The sequence below is a fragment of the Phasianus colchicus genome, chromosome 2, assembly GCF_987193195.1.
Source record: "Phasianus colchicus chromosome 2, bPhaCol1.hap1.1, whole genome shotgun sequence".
Classification (NCBI taxonomy): domain Eukaryota; kingdom Metazoa; phylum Chordata; class Aves; order Galliformes; family Phasianidae; genus Phasianus; species Phasianus colchicus.
Genome location: NC_143437.1, coordinates 97387135 through 97404927, shown reverse-complemented (window position 1 = coordinate 97404927; position 17793 = coordinate 97387135). Strand labels below are relative to the sequence as shown.

The 17793-nt window shown below is 36.5% G+C and overlaps 1 long non-coding RNA gene across 2 annotated transcripts in view; it reads right to left on the bottom strand.

Annotated features, from left to right (window-relative positions):
- The window catches only part of LOC116240796 (uncharacterized), a 53000-nt gene extending 37034 nt beyond the window's left edge, over positions 1–15966 (bottom strand). The window contains exons 1-2 of one of the 2 annotated variants that reach the window (XR_016464538.1): positions 15713–15966; positions 8241–8356 (exon numbers count right to left, since the gene is read on the bottom strand). This is a non-coding gene — a long non-coding RNA (uncharacterized LOC116240796). The remainder of the gene's footprint in view (positions 1–8240; positions 8357–15712) is intronic. The other variant, XR_004169407.2, reaches the window with a different exon arrangement.
- Positions 15967–17793: the final 1827 nt, after the last annotated feature.

Here is a 17793-nt window from a genome sequence, read left to right as displayed (position 1 = left end):
GATCTCTTAAATGAAAACAAAATAGGACTTCAAAGGGAAAATGCATGAAACACATTATTTGTGTCTAGATAGGACCTTGCTTATCAATATCCCAAAGCATTTTTAATTCACTATTTGATGTTAACTACAGAATTTCACAGTGTTATCAAAATTAAAAACTGAACCTTGGAACTTAGAATTTAAACAGGATGAACCAGTCCGTGTTAGTTTTCTATGCAATTACAGCAAAAAGAAAGATGGAAGAGAGTGATACAGTTGAAGCTGTAAATCTATGCAAGTCATCTATGTAGAGATTCTCAGTTTAGAAGAAAAGATGTCTTAACCACTGACCACAATTAATTGCAAATTATTGCAAATATTGATGCTTATCATGAGAAAGGAAATCAAGTCAGATGCCAGCTACTTAAGTTATGGTAGCTACACATCTTTTCATATGTACATAACCCAACATGCATCTTACTGAAGTGGTAGTAAACATGGACAAAGCTGCATGCTATTTGTCAAACATAAACTCTGAGAGATGTGCTTGGCACTAAGGTTGCAGCAGAAATGCTGGCTCCTCCCATGGGATTGTCTGTTCAGGCAGCACAACACAGTATCCTTATGTCACTGATTTTTACATTTGTGCTTTTTTACAACAATTTCTTTTTAAGAAGGTGAACAATTTTAAACAAAAACATACGGAGCCCTTGAGAAGACAGATGAACAAGAAAATGGAGATTTTGGGTGGGTTTTCTTTGGTTGATTGTTTTCCCCCAAAATGGGGAGGTGGTTAAAGATTTTGGCACTGAAAGAAGTTGATAGTATTACTTCTAGAGAGAAGAGATATTCCCTATTCTTTTAGGGCATCAATTCAATACCCCTCAAAATCAATAGGAATTATCTCATTGATGCTTTCTGCTACACATGTTTACTATGCAGGAATGGGCATAATTTTAAAAATAGGGGCAAACCAAACTTTTTTATCTTCAATCCAACAACCCTTTGAAGCCACCAGAAATCCACTCTTCTATGCATAAACCTCCATCTGAATATATCAGAGAAGACTATTTTGATATTTTGCTTAAAATGAGGCATAAACTGATTACTGTCCATGTTACTATTTTAAATATCATTCATCTTTATAGTTAATACCATATAAAACCACTCCTCTCTCCCCTGTATTAGGGAGATTATAAATAGGAGGGAGACTGACTTTTTACACAGTCTGATGGGAGAAAATGGAATGATTTAAAATTTAAATAGGGGAAATTTAGATTAGATATTATGAGATGCTGTGCACTGTCCGATGAAATGAACATGATCACAGTAAGGAGACAAGATTCAAACTACTCTTAAACAATGGTAATGATGATAATTTCAGTACAAATATTATAGATTTATACTGAAAATATAATTTAATAAACCTACATCATATTTTATATAAGTAAATACCACTAATTAATGTAGACTGTACATTAACTTCCTGTGTAATTACGTAATAGCAATCTTATACCTAGAGTGTGCATTTTTAGAACCTGGATGTACTAACTATATTGTAATTATATACTGTAATGACTTTAAAATTATATACTTAGTTACGGAGTGTGCCTATAACAAATTCCAGAATTAAAATGCTGTAAGTATAGGATTATATTTCTCACATAAGATCTCCAGACTTTAAAACCTAATGTAGATACTCTAAAAAAGCCATGAGCAGTAACTATGGCATACACTAAATTTCTAAATGAGGTTCTCAAATTTGGTCACTCGTTTAGATTATATTTATTCACTCGATGATTCACCTAATTTTTCAAAAACATCAAAAATTGGCTATTTTTTCTTCCTTCCTTCATCTAGCAGTGTAGGCTACAAAGTTTAAAGGATTTTCATTGTACAAAAGTCATAAATTACATTATAGATTAAGTGTCAGTGCACTGTAAATGTTAAGCAAAGCATAAAATTGAGATCCAGAGGTCAACATTGTTGATATCCTTCATGTCATAAATTTATGAAACTGTATTTGAAAGTTCGTATCCTTATTTCTCTAGGCTGGCTTCAAGTATCCAGCTTACATTATCCTACAGCTTATAGTAAAACAATAGCCCAAAGATGTTTCAGCTCTGAAATTCTCTTCGGATTTTGAATAATTTGCAATAACTGCTTGAAATTGGTACATGCAAGAATACAACTGATAAGCAGTGTCCTGTGATGTACAAGGAAGGGAGGGAAGGGTGACATTTTAAGCATTTCAGAACCAAGAAGCAGACAGGTAGCTGATATTTTCCAAATTCCCATTAAAGCCAAGCTGCCTTTCATCTCCTTCATCCCCCAAAACTTGCAATAGACACTTCAAGGGCCTTTAAATGTGCCCATTAACATCTACCTGGCCTGATTTTTATTTCAGGCCATGGTCATTGACCTTAAAGGTCTTAGTTCAGAAACGTTCAGGTGCAGCCTCTTCCACAAAAGCTTTTCTCACTTCTATAGACAACTGCCAGAAGTACACACTTTCATACCTGATGTGTATGGCTATATTAACCTCTATATTGAAGTACTGCAGAGAGGTCAGTGCAGCGGGACAGTGAGAACCAGTACACAAATATATTCATGAGATAATCCCTTCCTTAGCATTTTTAAAGGACAAAGTTAAAATCTGGCAACCCCATATACAAAATATTTTTTTTAATATATCTTTTTATTGTAACTTGCAAAACATACACAATATTCTGCTTGCACTTGTCTGAAAATCCAGTATGATCTTTTCAGCGAGACAGGAGATTTCATCTGATCTGTCAGAATGAGCTGAACACTCCATTGACCACCCTCAGACATAACTATCAAACTTTGAGATGTCTCACAAAGGACAGATAAATTCCATAGTTCATCTCTTTATTGCAAGCAGATGTATTCAAATGGTACTTTTCCTGGCTGACCAAATTAGCCCATTATTAAACATCATGAACTCTCTACAGTTCTTTGGCTGCAGGTATTTTAACAGAGAAAATCTCTGAGCTTTGACAAAATAATACTGTTAGTAAAGAAATAGGTGTTTTACATGTGATGTACCTAACTTATAAAAATGTGGAGCTTTAACAGACATCATAATATAAAGAAATTGTATGAATCCTCTATGGTTGCTGGATCTGTGATTGTGCTGTAACATAGTCCAGAAGTCTATCAGCCTATCTGTGCTTCACATATTATGCCATTCATTTTTATTCATTTTTTAAACTAAAAAGAAATATAAGGCAGTTTTGTGAATCAAAAGTTACCACTTAATTGCAGGATGCTTTGGGTACAACCCAGAAAGGTTTCTGCACTGCAAACAGCTACTTCCACCATTCCCTTTTGCATCAGATTTGCCACTTGTGATAGTTTCACTCAAGTAGATTAAGCTTCATGCACAAGTAATGGCAGGACTGGGACCTTTTACCTTTTGTTTTTTGGTCTAGCAACTGCCTATTCAATTCACATAAACTGAGTCAGCAGTCAATGAAATGAGTATTTAAATTCTGCTGCCACTGAAAACTTGGCAGCCCTAGGGATGCTGATAACAGAGTTCCAGTCCAAGCACTCTGGCCAAATCTACTGAAGTTTTTCAGGCTGTGCTATCTGTCTTTTCCAGTTGTCTGTTTAGTGCCACTGCATCTGACTGGTTAATAATCCTTATTGCATTTACCCTCACAGCATTCCTTAATGATTGGAAAAATGCTTGTGTTCTTTATAGAGGAGGAACAAAGGTAGATGTTTTAAAGAATGCAAATATCTAACTCTGCTTCTCCAATCTGTAGTATAGAAAAATAGACAAAACAGGGCTTGAAGAGATCTCAGATGTTACCTTATCCATGCTGCTGTGCCAGCACAGCATCATTCATAACCTATCCACTCCTATTTGATAAATCTTAACCTTTTTCTCAAAAATCCCATTTAATTGAAATTTCACAGGCTGTCATGAAAAGTCCAGCGCTTAACGCCTTCCTGTATGGCAGGCTTTTCTAATACACAACCTATCCTTCTGCAACTTAAATCCATACCATATCACCCAAAGGAATGGAGAACAATTTATTGTCTTAGTCTCTGTAACAGCCATTTGTGTTTTTAAAGACTTCCAATCAACTTCTCTGCTCTGAGTAGACACTTTCCCACCTCTCTGGACATCAGATTTTCTAATCTTCTGAACAATCTTGGTGATCCCTTACCAAATGTGGAGGAACTCAGATATGGATGGCTCACATCCCAAGCTGGCTAACAAAATTTTCCCTTTCAGTTTAAACACAAGTGTTCCAAGTACGTTAATGAATTCCTTACAGACCAAAGTTAATCAAGCTTTTACTTGCCTCGCTATGTCAGATCAGAGTGATAGGGTTCTTGCAAAATTAAGTCCCAAGTGAGGAACTAAAATCAGGACTTACCTTAGTAATAGCAAGAAAAATAAGATGAATTTGACAATCAGATACAAAAGTATTCGTTAACTTTTTATATTACATTGGTAACAGTCCAGTATATAAACATTTTCTCCTGAAGTAAAACGTTAATGTCTTGAAGCAGATAAAATTCTGGCCCTGTACTGCCATGCAGTTACTGTAAAATCTATATGTAGTCATTCAACAGATTCCCTGTAAAACACCAACTCAACAGTAATGAAGAGGTTTGAATGGTCCATGAGAAATGCACTGCCTCTTAAACAGAGCTACCCTTGAGTACTTAATGGATATATTGACTAGCAAATGCTAGAGAAAACCATCTCTGCTACCAAGAAGGAATTATACTAAAATACTGCATATTTACCATCCATTTTGGTAGCTGTGATTTAAAATTTAAAAGTCAAGAAAGAAAAATCTTTATGTGACAGGTATTTTCAGAGGGCAAAGACTCTCCTACAAGTACCTGCCACTACTCAGCCCAAATGCATTATTCAGGACTTGTCCTTGATAATGTCTCTCACCAGCACAGGAAAATTTTTGCATGCATTATAATACAGAGTAATCACAGCTGTAAAAATGTAACTGTTCCTGAGGCTATCTTAGGGGTCTCAGGTACATCTCTGGAAGAAGCTGGTGCATTATTTAAATATGTGACTGCTTTGAGTAGTTTGGGTAGTCATTCATACACTCAGAACTGAGATTGGGGGGAAAAAAGTGCTACAAAGAAGGGAAAAGTCACTTTTAGCAAATCAGTTGAGGAGGAAAACAGGTTAGCACAACTCTGAATTGCTTCCAGAGGTGAGGGCATAGAAAAGGGCAGTATAAAAGAATCTAAATGCATAAAGGAGAATCCCAACCAAGTTGTTTTTGAATGGAGACATGCTTTCCTAAGCAATAATGATTGAAGGCAGATGGTTATGTGGCAAAAGTTAGGGTATTGAACTTTGTTCCTATCCTTGAACATTTGTTTTTCTTGATATTTCTACCTGTCTTGCTCTATTTTATCACCAGAACTGTGCTGTAGGAAGATGTTGCTTTTTGATTGCTTTCCTCCATTACTTTGATAAATTATTAGACCAAACTTTTACACTCAAAATACATCATAAATATAATAATTAAAACTAAACAAAGACCCATGTAAGCTGAAATATCACGTGCAATAAGTTTTTCTGCACCTTTAGCAGGGTGCACTTTATTGTAAGCAAACAATCCCAAAGCAAGGCATGCAGAGATGTTTAAAAATCATGGAATGTTATGTTCAGATTCTCCTCTGGTGTAAGCTATTGCAGCTTCATCAGAGTTCATACAGCTACACCACTGTACATTCACCAGCTGAGACTCTGACACATTGGTCATATCTAACCACAGATTTATTAATGTGGATGGCAGACACTGCAGGGGAATAGTATATCTCTCACCTAACTAGGTTTCTAATGACATCTAACAAATACGCAGATGCCAGAACAGCTTAAAAGAACTGCTCAGAACTGTTATCCACTGCTTATTTCTAGGACTTATCTCAAATGCAAGGTTCAGAAGGCAAATGAAGTAATCAGAATACTTCTGTGGTTGAGAAGCAGATGTGATCTTTGGCTTTCAAAATGAGGCTCTGAAAAGAATAAACTGAGATTTGACAAATTCAAGTGAAAACCCCGCCTCCTTCTTCTAAACTCACTTTTTTTTTTTCTGTCTGCACTAGATCTGTCTCTTTGATTCTCTTTGCCATATCTCAGAGTTGCTGAAGGATGATAAAGTATGAGGGATTTTGTCTCCTTTTCTTTTGCTTTTTCTTTTCTTTCTTTTTTTTCAAAAAAAAAAAAAAATCCATTGCTTTCCCTTTTCTTACCTTCAGGATTTTTTAAATTTTGAACTATGGTAAGCATGAAACAGAAAGTAAGATGTCAACCTAAAATTCACCATTTCCTTTCTCATTGCTTTAACAAATCAAATTACGTTGTATCTTCTATATTAGTAGCTTGGTCTAAATAGATATATGTTCAAGTGATAGTTCTTGAATTTTGCTGTGGCATGGGGTTAGGCACTGCATACTTGACCCACACTTTGCATTTAACTGTACATTAAGCTTGCCTAGATAGTAGTATGTGTTTTACTTCTAATAGCTCAGTTACCTCCTTCTCTGCCACCACAGTGGACTGCCAGCATGTCTTCCTGTCTATCTTAACTGCTGAGGAGACCAAATACATACAGAATGGTTTAAAATGATAAGGACTTTGAAAGAAAATCCGCTGTTAATAAGTTATTTTGTGAAAATAATGTTATGTTGTTAATGTTACCTGAATCTAGAGGTTGCACTCTAACCTCCTGCCCTCGGCTGGACTCAACTGGGAGGAAGAAAGGGAAGAAGGAAATGTCTTTCATCAAGATCTAAATCCTAACACTTGTGAACAATGGAACAATAGTAGCACTTTGCTGAGCTATATTGTTTCTGTCAGTATTTTATGATATGTAATTTAACCTGCCTTTCCCTTACCCCAGTATCTCCACTATGTCTTCAGACAAGGAGAACATCTACTGCCTCGAATAATAAATGTGCCACAGCATCAGATTCTCCAGGGAGCATACACATTTGGAGCACACAAACCCATTCTCATCCTCTAATCTGGCTTTTAATGTTTCAATCCTAATCTACACCCATTGGCCCTAGGTTATCCCTCTGGAAGAGGTAGGGAGAGTTTAAGTCAAATAGAAGATTAGCCTGATGAGAGAGATTTCTGTAAAGACATTTGATTTTTTATTTTGCTCTTCATTCATGGCAATTGTCCCAACAAGTCTGGATAGTCAGAACTTTGGTTTGGAATGGTGGGTCAGTGTTGCCATTTCAGTTTTAGGCAAGCAGTGGGTACACAGGGGTCATTTTATAGCATTTCTGGAAACCTGAAAGTCATTTAAGAAATCCATGTACACAAAACTTGATACAGTTTCTGTAGAGCATCATACCATGCTGAAGGGAGGCAGTATGTAAGACCTAGACTGTCTGTAGGTAGGTACTTCTGCCATATGAGTGAGAGGAAAGGTTCATCTAAAGATAAACTAAAAACCATAAAGTCCTAGAGCTTATCTGTGAAAGGGGGAGGCCAAAGGGAACATTCATATGGACAAATTTGGAGTTCCCATTTTGTTGTGGGGGCATAAGTAGTGAAGAGAGTGTAAAAACAGTGTTCTGTTAAAGCATTATGAAAAGAGAGGAGCTTTGGAATCATGTAACAAATAGACAGCAACACTGATAGTGATGTTTGGGAAATGCTGGAAGGTTTTTATTGGGCCTGGGGAAAAGAGACAAATGTTCTCATTTTTCGTGAAGGTCTCCAATGTTTTAAAAGAGAATGAATAAATCTGAGGATTCTTAAAAGTTCTGCCAAATTCAAAACAAATTTTAATGGAAAATTTTTACACTATGTCAAGATCATTGCAATGATTACAACAGGATTTTAGCTTTTTAATCCCAGGCAGTGGGACCACCAAGGCTGCAAAGAAAGATAAATCTGCCTTGAGAGCAGAGCTATCAGCCTGCTTGATTTTCTCTTTTGAATGGTTTATGTTTCGTGCCAATCAATCCTGTTCTACCACGCAGCATAGCTATGTTACCTTTATAACGTAATCAACTAGAAGCCTGAAAGCTTAGAAGGAAAACAGTGCCCTCTAACTACAACAGGAAAAAAATTGTGTGAGCTGACGGGAAAATATTTTTAAGAAAATTATTTTTTCTCTTGAGTGAATGATTTTAGCTAATGGTTCAGAGACTCAGTTCTCAGCCATTCTGATGATTACATTCTGATGATTTCCCCAGGGGAAACATATGCTTACTGTGCTCACCTTGGGGTTCCTATTTCCTACTTAGTCATCGCAACAGTAAAGTGAGGTCTCAGTGGACAGATGTCTCTAAGGAGTGAGGTCCCATGGCCAGTGATTTACAAGAATTCATTCTTCCACTGAAAACAATAACAACAACAACAACAACAACAAACATAATAAACAGCAAAGTATAAACTTGGATAAATAAATTCATATTTACTAAGCCAGAGTCTCCTCTCGTTTAATAGAAATGTAAGTTCAGATTGTTCGTTTGTGTGCTGAAGCTGCTTTGGACTTACTCCATTTTGATTAAGATCAGAATTTTACTTTTCTTGCTGTTTTATTTATTTATTTATTTTTATATCTAAATTATGCCTATTTATCACTAACTGATGGATGTATTTCCAGTATTTTTCCTTTCATGAAACTTTCACTCACCCTTAGTACCTTAATCTTGCTATTAGCATCAGGACAGTAGTTTGGGGGTATACCTCACATATGCTACAAATCAAGTTATTTCACTCGAGCATAATACTGTAACAGCTCTGACTTCTAATGATCAGTGAACTGTAAAATCTCAGTGCAGGTTATCTCAAATGAAAATTCCAGAGACAAAAAACAGCTTGGAGGTTAATGGAATTATCTGAAGTCTCAGGATGTGAGGTGACAATATGTGCTGGATCTACAATACTGTGCAGAATAGCCAATTCAATTTCTTTTTATTCCCCTCCCTCTCCCACTCTTACTGTTACCCTTGGTTCTATGAAATAATGTGGAGCTTTTGACAGATGCTCTAAAAATGAATCTTGACAAGTCGTATGCAATATAATACAGCTTCTTCCTCCATTTTTAAAACATTCTTCTTCTCTGAGCACTTGCAAACATATCTAGTCCCACTGCATAGTTCCAGCTGTGCTCAGCTACCCAAACTAAATGGAATTCATCATGTATCATAAATCTGAGTCACTACATGGTCTTATAGTCAGAGTCCTGAGTTCATTTTGAAAAGTAGAAGATAACAGAGGAGAAAAGCAATACAGATTTAGAAGAAATGGCAGAGCAACCCAGAATTATGTCTCTATCGTGTTTCCAGGTCAGCCTCTGAAATACCACATGGCTTTAGGAAAGAAAAGCAAGGGAAAAGTTTCCTCAAGCGTGGAGAGAGTGCACACACTGAGGTATCTGAGTCTGCTAGAAACTGAAGGATTCATGAAGATGGGCCTGGTTTGGAAGTATGCAAGGAGTGTAAAACCTGTGACTAGAAATTGGTTGGAAAAGAAGAGACAATTGTCACAGTTTAAGAAGGTAAAAGTTGAAATAAGGTTCCTGTTTTTTCCAAGTAAATACATCTAGTAATCATTTTTGGTGGGGAAAAAAAAAAAAAAAAAAAAAAAAAGAAGAAGAAATAATTGCTATAATTAGAAAAGCATCTGGTTTGGCAAGAAATATTCTGTGAAGGTGGGAATAAGTGTCTCAAGAAGCAGAAATTCTTCTAGCATGGACGTACTGCCAGCAAAGGAAGTTTCTATAATATCAGCATCTGATGCTCTGTCTTCTACCCCTCCTTCCCCCACATCCACTGCAGATGGTTTCAGTTCCTTTACTTTGCATTAAATGACTGAGAATTTGTTTTGTGTTTAATTTCTAACTAAAGAGGGCAGAAACAATCTTCAGATTCTACAAAAATCTTTAAAAATGCATTAAAAATGACCATATAAAGAAGATCATATTACCATCTTAAATCACTAAAACCACATAAGGTACAAATGACAGCCACTGAAAGATCCAATACTAAGTCAGAAAACACAGAATTTAGTGATATAGGAAAAAGTCTCACAGACCAGGCAGAAGCTGGAATTAAAGAACCACTACCTCAGACACAGTTGAGGCAAATTAACTCACTAAGTAGTCATAAATAACTACCCCCATTTGCTCTGGGAGTCTTTGCTTTTTGGCTTAATGGATAAATATTGCCAGGGAGACAAGTTTCAATCAGAAATCTTGGGTACTGTGTGGGTATCTTAAGGACTGCAAGATGCACAAGATGCCTTCTTTGGAAATAGGGACCTAAGCCTCCGTTGTGATAGCATCTGTAATCCAGGTAGGAAGGTCAACACTGACAAGTATCTTGCAGTTGTGTAGTGTGAAAAACTCTGACAAGTTTAGAAAAGGCTAGATGGTAGGGAAAAAGTATATTGCTTTGAAATGAATTTCAGTGCTTTAAGCAACTGGTACTGTGTGTAACAGCTATTTCTGACACTCCTTTTGTACTTTAAAACTTAAGCACAGCTTGTATAAATGTAAATCCAGGATATGTATAACTATTTTTCTGTTCTGTGCACGTTTGTATTTTTTGAGGAGCAATCTGTTTGTCCTTATGTCTACACGATGCAACGGTATCTCAGATGTCTCCAAATGTCCTCACTGTGGAATAGGAAGGAACATAGCTGCAGCACCATGGCAGAACTAATCAGCCTGGGCATTGTGCCCTGCTGACGCAGCTCTCTTTTTTCCAGGACCCCAGCTAGCATCTCTGTGAGGCACTAAGCGCACACTGCTGCAATTCAAATGCTGTAGTCATGGGGACAGACAGATAGCAGCCAAGAGATAACCTGACCTCCTGGGCTAGTGGGTCAGGAACATCGGGAAGGGGAGGGGAGGGGAGGAGCAATTTATCCAATATCATGCAATTATTACTTTTTCAATCTGAAAGAAACTGTGCATGTATCGCATCTGGAGCCATCCCAAGTGACTGTATGAGCTATTAGGTTAGGATTAGTGAGGCATGTGGTTTTTATTCTCTTGGTCACTACATCTAGACTGCTTAATTTAACAGTGTCAGGACCCTTTCTTTGGCTCTGAAACCAGAAGCATGGCCCAGACATAACCATGCTATGCTTCCAAAGAGGGCAGCTGCCTTCAGACAGCCTACTGGAAGCTGTCCCCAGCCTGTGCTGGCTCCTGGGAATTGGTTGGAAAAACTAGTTGGCCCAGGCCAAAGCTGTGCTGGGAAACATGCTATGTGTACAGACAATGCCTAGGCATCAGAACTGTTAAATTGTTCCCATAAATCTCTTCATGCAAATTTTTAGAAAGCACCCAGACTCTTTGAAGGGTGGCTGTTGAAGAGCTTCTACAGAGTAAGTACCAAAAAGAATATATTCACATCAAACTCCACCAAAAAAAAAAAAAAAAAAAAGTGAAATCCAGCACCCAAAGCACCCAATAACAAGTGAAATACCACCAGTGCCTACACTGAGATGAACTCAGTGCTTTCTGAAATGTACTGAGTGAATCTGATGTTCTTTTGAACTCTGAGTAGACAGGTAGTGCCTTTCAGACTTGAAGTACTCAGACTGTATGAGCCAAGAATGATTCATGTTATCAAAGCGCAAGGAAAAAGGGAACACAAGATTATAACAACAACCTGAATTCAGAACACTATCACATTTGGTTCCACTGGGAAAAGTAAAAGGGATTGCTTACACCATAAAAATTCTGTGGCACAAAAATAAAATAAAATAAAATAATAAAAAGAGAGAAAAAAAGAAGAAAAGGAAAGTAGGTTTCTTCTCTCCTTTTTAATAAAGTTTTTTTTGGTTTTTTTTTTGGTTTTTTTGTTTTTTTTGGTGTTTTTTTTTTTTTTTTGTACATATAAATAGAATTAATAATAACTGGCCATTAATTGAAATTCACAAACTTGATTTTGGACTACAGATAAAATTTACCAGCTTTCTTAGTAGTGTGTATCTAGTTATTTTATCTGTATCCCTTTGGTTGCATCCTAAATTAAGCAGTACAATAATGCAGACTTCTGCTTAGCTCCATCATACAAATGATATATTGATAATATATTGATATGGTGATAATAGGACCAGCATATTTAACATCAATATTTTAATGAGGCTCAGCATTCATTATTCTAATGCACTTGGTTAAAACACCCATTACGTTGAGTATGAAGCCAAATTTTGGCCAAGTGTGGGGCTGCACTTTGGCATGAGAGCACTCGTGGAGAGCAGTGCAGGGTGTACTGAGGTGTGTATTCTACTTCCTTGCTACAGGAGGAAGAGGAGGAGCACTGCTGGAAGAGCATGCTCCCATGTATCTAAGACCAACAAGAATTCTGGGTTCCTGGACAAACAACAGGCTCACTCAAAGAGCCTCCTACCAGTATAAACATCTTTCACAACAGCTTTGATCCACAGGGGAGACAATTTTGCTTCTTCCTCAGTTCAGACTGTTGGGTCCAACTATCCCGTATCATAAAAAAAAAAAAAAAATCAAAGTTCATCACATCCTTTACAGGCACATTCTGTCTATTTCTGCATTCTTCAAAGGTGTCTTATACTTTTGACAAAGAATTCTTCTCAAAATCTGAGTGCAAATTCTGCTGGCTGGCAGCAAGGTTTCCCTAAACTACTCACTTGCACTGAAGCCATAATGAGAAAGCCAGGTCATTAGGGACCCTGAGAAGAAAAAGAAGCAAGGTTTTCTCAGCATATGTAAAATGGTGGAAAAATCTCTCTTTCTCTGTCGCTCTCTCTCACACACATAAACTCATCCCATCACAACGACAGTAAGTTGTGGCACAAACTGGAATATCAATAAATCCTTCATCTACCTGAAACTGAAATACAGCCAGATAAAATTTATTTTTAGATTACCTTGAATGCCAGCCAGAATGGAAGATGCAAAAATAAGACACAGAAATAAATGCTGGTAATGCAAAGCTGTAGATAGGAAAAGGGGACTTTAATCCATATGCTATGAAGGCGTCCCTCAGTGAATCCTTTCTGAGCAGATGCTAATAAATAGAATCATCTTCATTTGGGTTACTGGTATTACCTTGTTTGGTCTTAGTCTGGCACGATTTCAGCTTACTTTATGTCTCTTTGAATATACCAGACAACAAATTCTTCTAAGGAACACATGATACTCCTGCCAAAATGGGAATGAAACACAAACTGCTTTCTGAGAGTATGATCATAATGAAACTGTTTTTCATGGTTATATCCATTTTCAAAGAAACTGCTTTCTCTCTACTTAACAAACACCTTTATGTTTAAATAAGGACACTTAAAAGAGAAGAGGCAGCAAAAGATATCCATGGGGGTCCCCACTTCTGGCTCTCCCCTTTTCTCCTTTTATGCTCCCATTTGCTCTGGGGATTGCTGTACATTCATGTTTGATAGTGTATCTACCTGTCTCTCCTGGTGCTGGGAGTAGTCAACCTTGCTGTCAAGGTACCTCTGTACCTCCAAGAAAAGGAAATTTCTCCGCATAGAGAGGGATGAGGCAGAGAGATTGTCATGAAAGAAGTGCTCTGAGTTTGCTTGCAGTACCCAGAAATGACTGTTATGAAACCGAGCATTGGATTTTGCTATTCTTTTTTAAACATGAAGGCCCATCTAGTCCAATAGAACCAGAAGTTTAAAGGTACTAGAGTAATTTGGAATAAAGCAGATCAATCCTGACGCCTTCTCATCTCTTCTACAGTACAAGAGTTGAAATTTGGATGAAACCCTAAAGCTATATATATATATATGTATATATATATATATATATTATAGGTAGCAATAATTTTTAAAAGTCTAAAAATTCTTGTTAGATACTTGGTTCCTCTTCACCAGTTCTGAAATTCTTGGTCTTAAAAACAACACAAGACACTAAATTCCAAGGATTACAGTCAAACTGTATCCTAAACACATCCCTTCCAATTCTATACTTACTCTTCAGATTACACTAAATTCATCCACTATTTGTCCATTTTTTCATAGCTATAAAGTCCTGATCCAGCTTCCTTCAAAATTCATTTTTCATGTAATTTGATGCACTTTAGTCTGCCTTCCCTCACTAGTCTGCTTTCCAAATAATTCTAAGTTTTTCAGTCTCTGTTCACATAATTGCTTGTCAAGGAATTTCTGAGCTCTTTTCCATAGCTCTAATGCAGCAGTACCATTGCTGTGTGGTGATACTTCACACATATCCATGTGAGATTACACCAGTAGTGTGAACTATATGTGTTTGTCCTAATATTTTGTAGAAATTCATATGCATGAACAGAATTTATTCAAATTTACTTCAATTATTCTTTAAAAATAATGCAACTATTAACGCTAGACTTGAAAATAATCTAAGCATTACTGGCGTATTACATTGCTGTCTATATGTAAAAAAAATAACAATATCAAAAATAAACTATAATAAACTTATTTGCAAGTACTGTGCACTAGAAGGAGAATGCAGAAATAATATAGGAAATGTCATGTCATTACTGTAAGTCAGAGAATGGTCGCTAAAACCTGTTCATCTCAGAATACACCTATTTTAGGCAGCAAGACAAGCAAAGAGGACAAAGAATATAATGGGCACTGCAGGATGATAGCACGGACTGAGCTGAATGATTTCCATCTGGAATGCATTGATCTCAGAAAACATTAGAGGACTCAAAGTCCATCCACTTTACTCATCTGTGTGAGTCATCCTCATTAAATTCAAAGGATCTCAGAACATCTGTGCAACTGTAAATTGAATTTTAACACTCAAATGAGCAGTGACTCAATACAGCTTCTATGTCTGATACTAAACTGGACAAGCGAAGAATTGCCTAAAAGCAACAAAGCAGTACAGAAATTTGAATTAGTATCAGAGTTAGTAGATAGCATTTCTTTTTTAATTAATTTCCTATTGATTATTAAAACATAGCATTGAATGTATTTCAAATATTAAAATTATCTAAGCATTATTGTAGCTCATTTAATACAGAGGATTGAACTTTTATTTTCTCAAGGATACAAGTAAATAGACATTGCATGAAATATTTCAGAAAAATAGACAGGAAATAAGAATCTGAAAATAACTTTAGAGTTAATAACAAGTATTTTCAATAAACAGATTATAATAAATGGAAGAGTTTTCATTTTAACATTTTAACATCATGTTTCAGGATTTCTTACTGAATAAATGATGTCAGGTGGGACCTGCATGAAAATAATATGGGTGTTTTTAAGTGTTGAAAGAAACTAAACAACACATTTGGAAATACCAAAGGAGTAGATTTGTAGAAGTATGTAGGTCTAAGCATCAAAATGAAGTTTTTAATGTCTTCCTCAACCATGAAATAAAGTATCAGGAACTCTGAAAATCTCATAGATTTTTGTCTGGTTCTTTACTTCATCTGAGAACCTTTAAATTTCAACCAATTAGAGGTAGAAACCCTCCAGCTTTTTTTTTTTTTTTTTTTTTTTTAATCATCAATTAATTATTTTTAATAAAACTATATTTCTTACTACTTTGTAAAACTTCATAAACTGAGTAATTCATACAGGTCATTGTATATTCATATTGTGCATACGTCACTAAAGAAATAGATCAGAAATAAGAATAATCCTAGAAACATTCAGATTTCATATTAAAAAAAAAAAAAAAAAAAAAGTAAGAAAGAAAAAAAAAGAAGAAAATCAAGAAGCAACTTGTACCAAAGTACTTACTACTATGAGCGTGGCTGCTTGCCTCACCCATGGAAAAGGTGCACGTTTTTGCACCTATCAAAACTGGCTCGGTGGCTGAATGTATACTGGGAAGTCAAACAGCAGAAAGGAGCTTTCTGCATGACAGTATTTGGTCATAAAGCATGGCACTGCTTTCCCACACAGCTTCTGAGCTTGGTTTGAATTCTGCTCATTCCTCTCAGGTATTTTAGACACAGACACCCCATTGTACAAGGTAAATACCATGGATAGAAACCTCTCTATTGCAACTGTTTGCGGTGCCAGAGAAATATCCCAGGCTCTGTCAGGTGCCAGACACAGTTTGTGGGTTATGAGATTGTAAAAATTAGATTAAAAAATTGTGAGGGGATTTATTCCTGTTTCCTGAAAGCTATTTTTAAACCAATACAAAAACATCTGAACAGTTCAGAAAAGAGGAACTGGACCCAGTCCACTCTCCTTTCAGCAGCATGCACCATCCAGAATCATGCTGCTCCTCCACTGTCCCCTCCAATTCTGAGACTGCAAGAGGTCCAAGCTCTGACTCTACAAGTGAGCCACAGGACAACTAGATCAAGGAGAGAGGAGCAGATGAGGATTTCAGTCACACCCCAGCTCCAGTGTTTATCAAATATGTCACTTCTCACTTCTTCCTGTGAGTGCTGTCAGATTCTTCCTCTGGCTGATGTGTTTTGCACTGCTCATCTCTGCCCTACATCTGCTCAGAGCACTTCTGACTGCAGGAGACCTTCTCAGGGCTGAGAGTTGGTACGTGCCCCCTGAGCTGCAGCAGAGTAGAAGCAGCATTTTGGTGCTTAGTTTCTAAGCATTGAGCTGAGGCATCAAGAGCCAACTGTAGTGTTGAGCGAAGCTGCACATCTCTGAATAGGGCAGCTGCTGGAATGCGGACTACCACAACTCTCCTAGGTACTTAGGCAGCTCCTTTTCAAAAAATGACATTTTAGGCCCCAGGATGTAGGGTCATCAAGTATTTGTTTGCTGCAATATTCAGAAATCCCCTAATTTCTAGCTTAAACCTCCGTATTTTTGTCAAGAAGAAACAGAGTGATCTTGCTTGAAGGTGCAGTCTAAGTAGAATTTCTTATCATCAGTTATCCAAGGCCCACACTCACAGAGATCAGAAAAATCATCATCATGGCTACTGTAGGTTACAAACAAGACACTTGATAGTGTTTCTTTGTGGAGTCTCATAAGTAAGACAGTATGCAAGAAAAATAGGCCAAACAAATCGTGGTAGTATAATTACAAAAAACAATTTCTTTTTCTTGCTAAAAATATGCAAATAGTGAAAATAATAAAGCGATTTAAAGAGCTAACCAGTCTGTACCCTATTGTAATCCACATTCAGTCATATCCCTTAATTCTGACAAGAAATTGAACATGTTTGTCAGGACTCGCCCATACCCAAAATGATCCAGTTTTGGTGGAAGAAAAGCTGTTATTATAGACAAGATTATTTTCTCCTTTTCTAAATGAGAAAACATGTAGTTTGTTTTAGGAAGAGTGCAGTTTCCTCATAGATACATTGAGAATAAGAACAATAAGAACAATAAGAACAATAAGAATATTTTCCTGGCTGTTTTTATTTTTGGCACTATAAAATGATAAGAGGAAATAGCCACTGTGTTTCACAGCCATAGTGAAACTTCCCAAGGAATGTTTGAATGTAGTTTGTAATTAAATAGTTTGAATTTTAATGGTGTATCATCATTTGCAGCTGCTAATGGTAACAGTGGAAGACATAATTCTGTCCACATTAATTGAAAATTAGAATATTTGCCTCCAACTACTGCATTAGGTGAAATATTTGTTACTGTGGCAAAGTACTCTATAGATAAATCATCAACAACTCTCAATTTGCATAATAGATTTTCAGAAACTTTGTCACCTGTAAAGAAAGTTTTAAAATGATGAGAGATTTTTTTTTTCCCAACATTGGAATCATGGGAATAGAAGTTGCTCCACACAAAATTAATTTACCTTCAGATGCCCTCAAATACCTGACTTTGTATTTTGCTCAACATTTATTTTATTTAGCTAAAAAAAAACTACTCTGACCT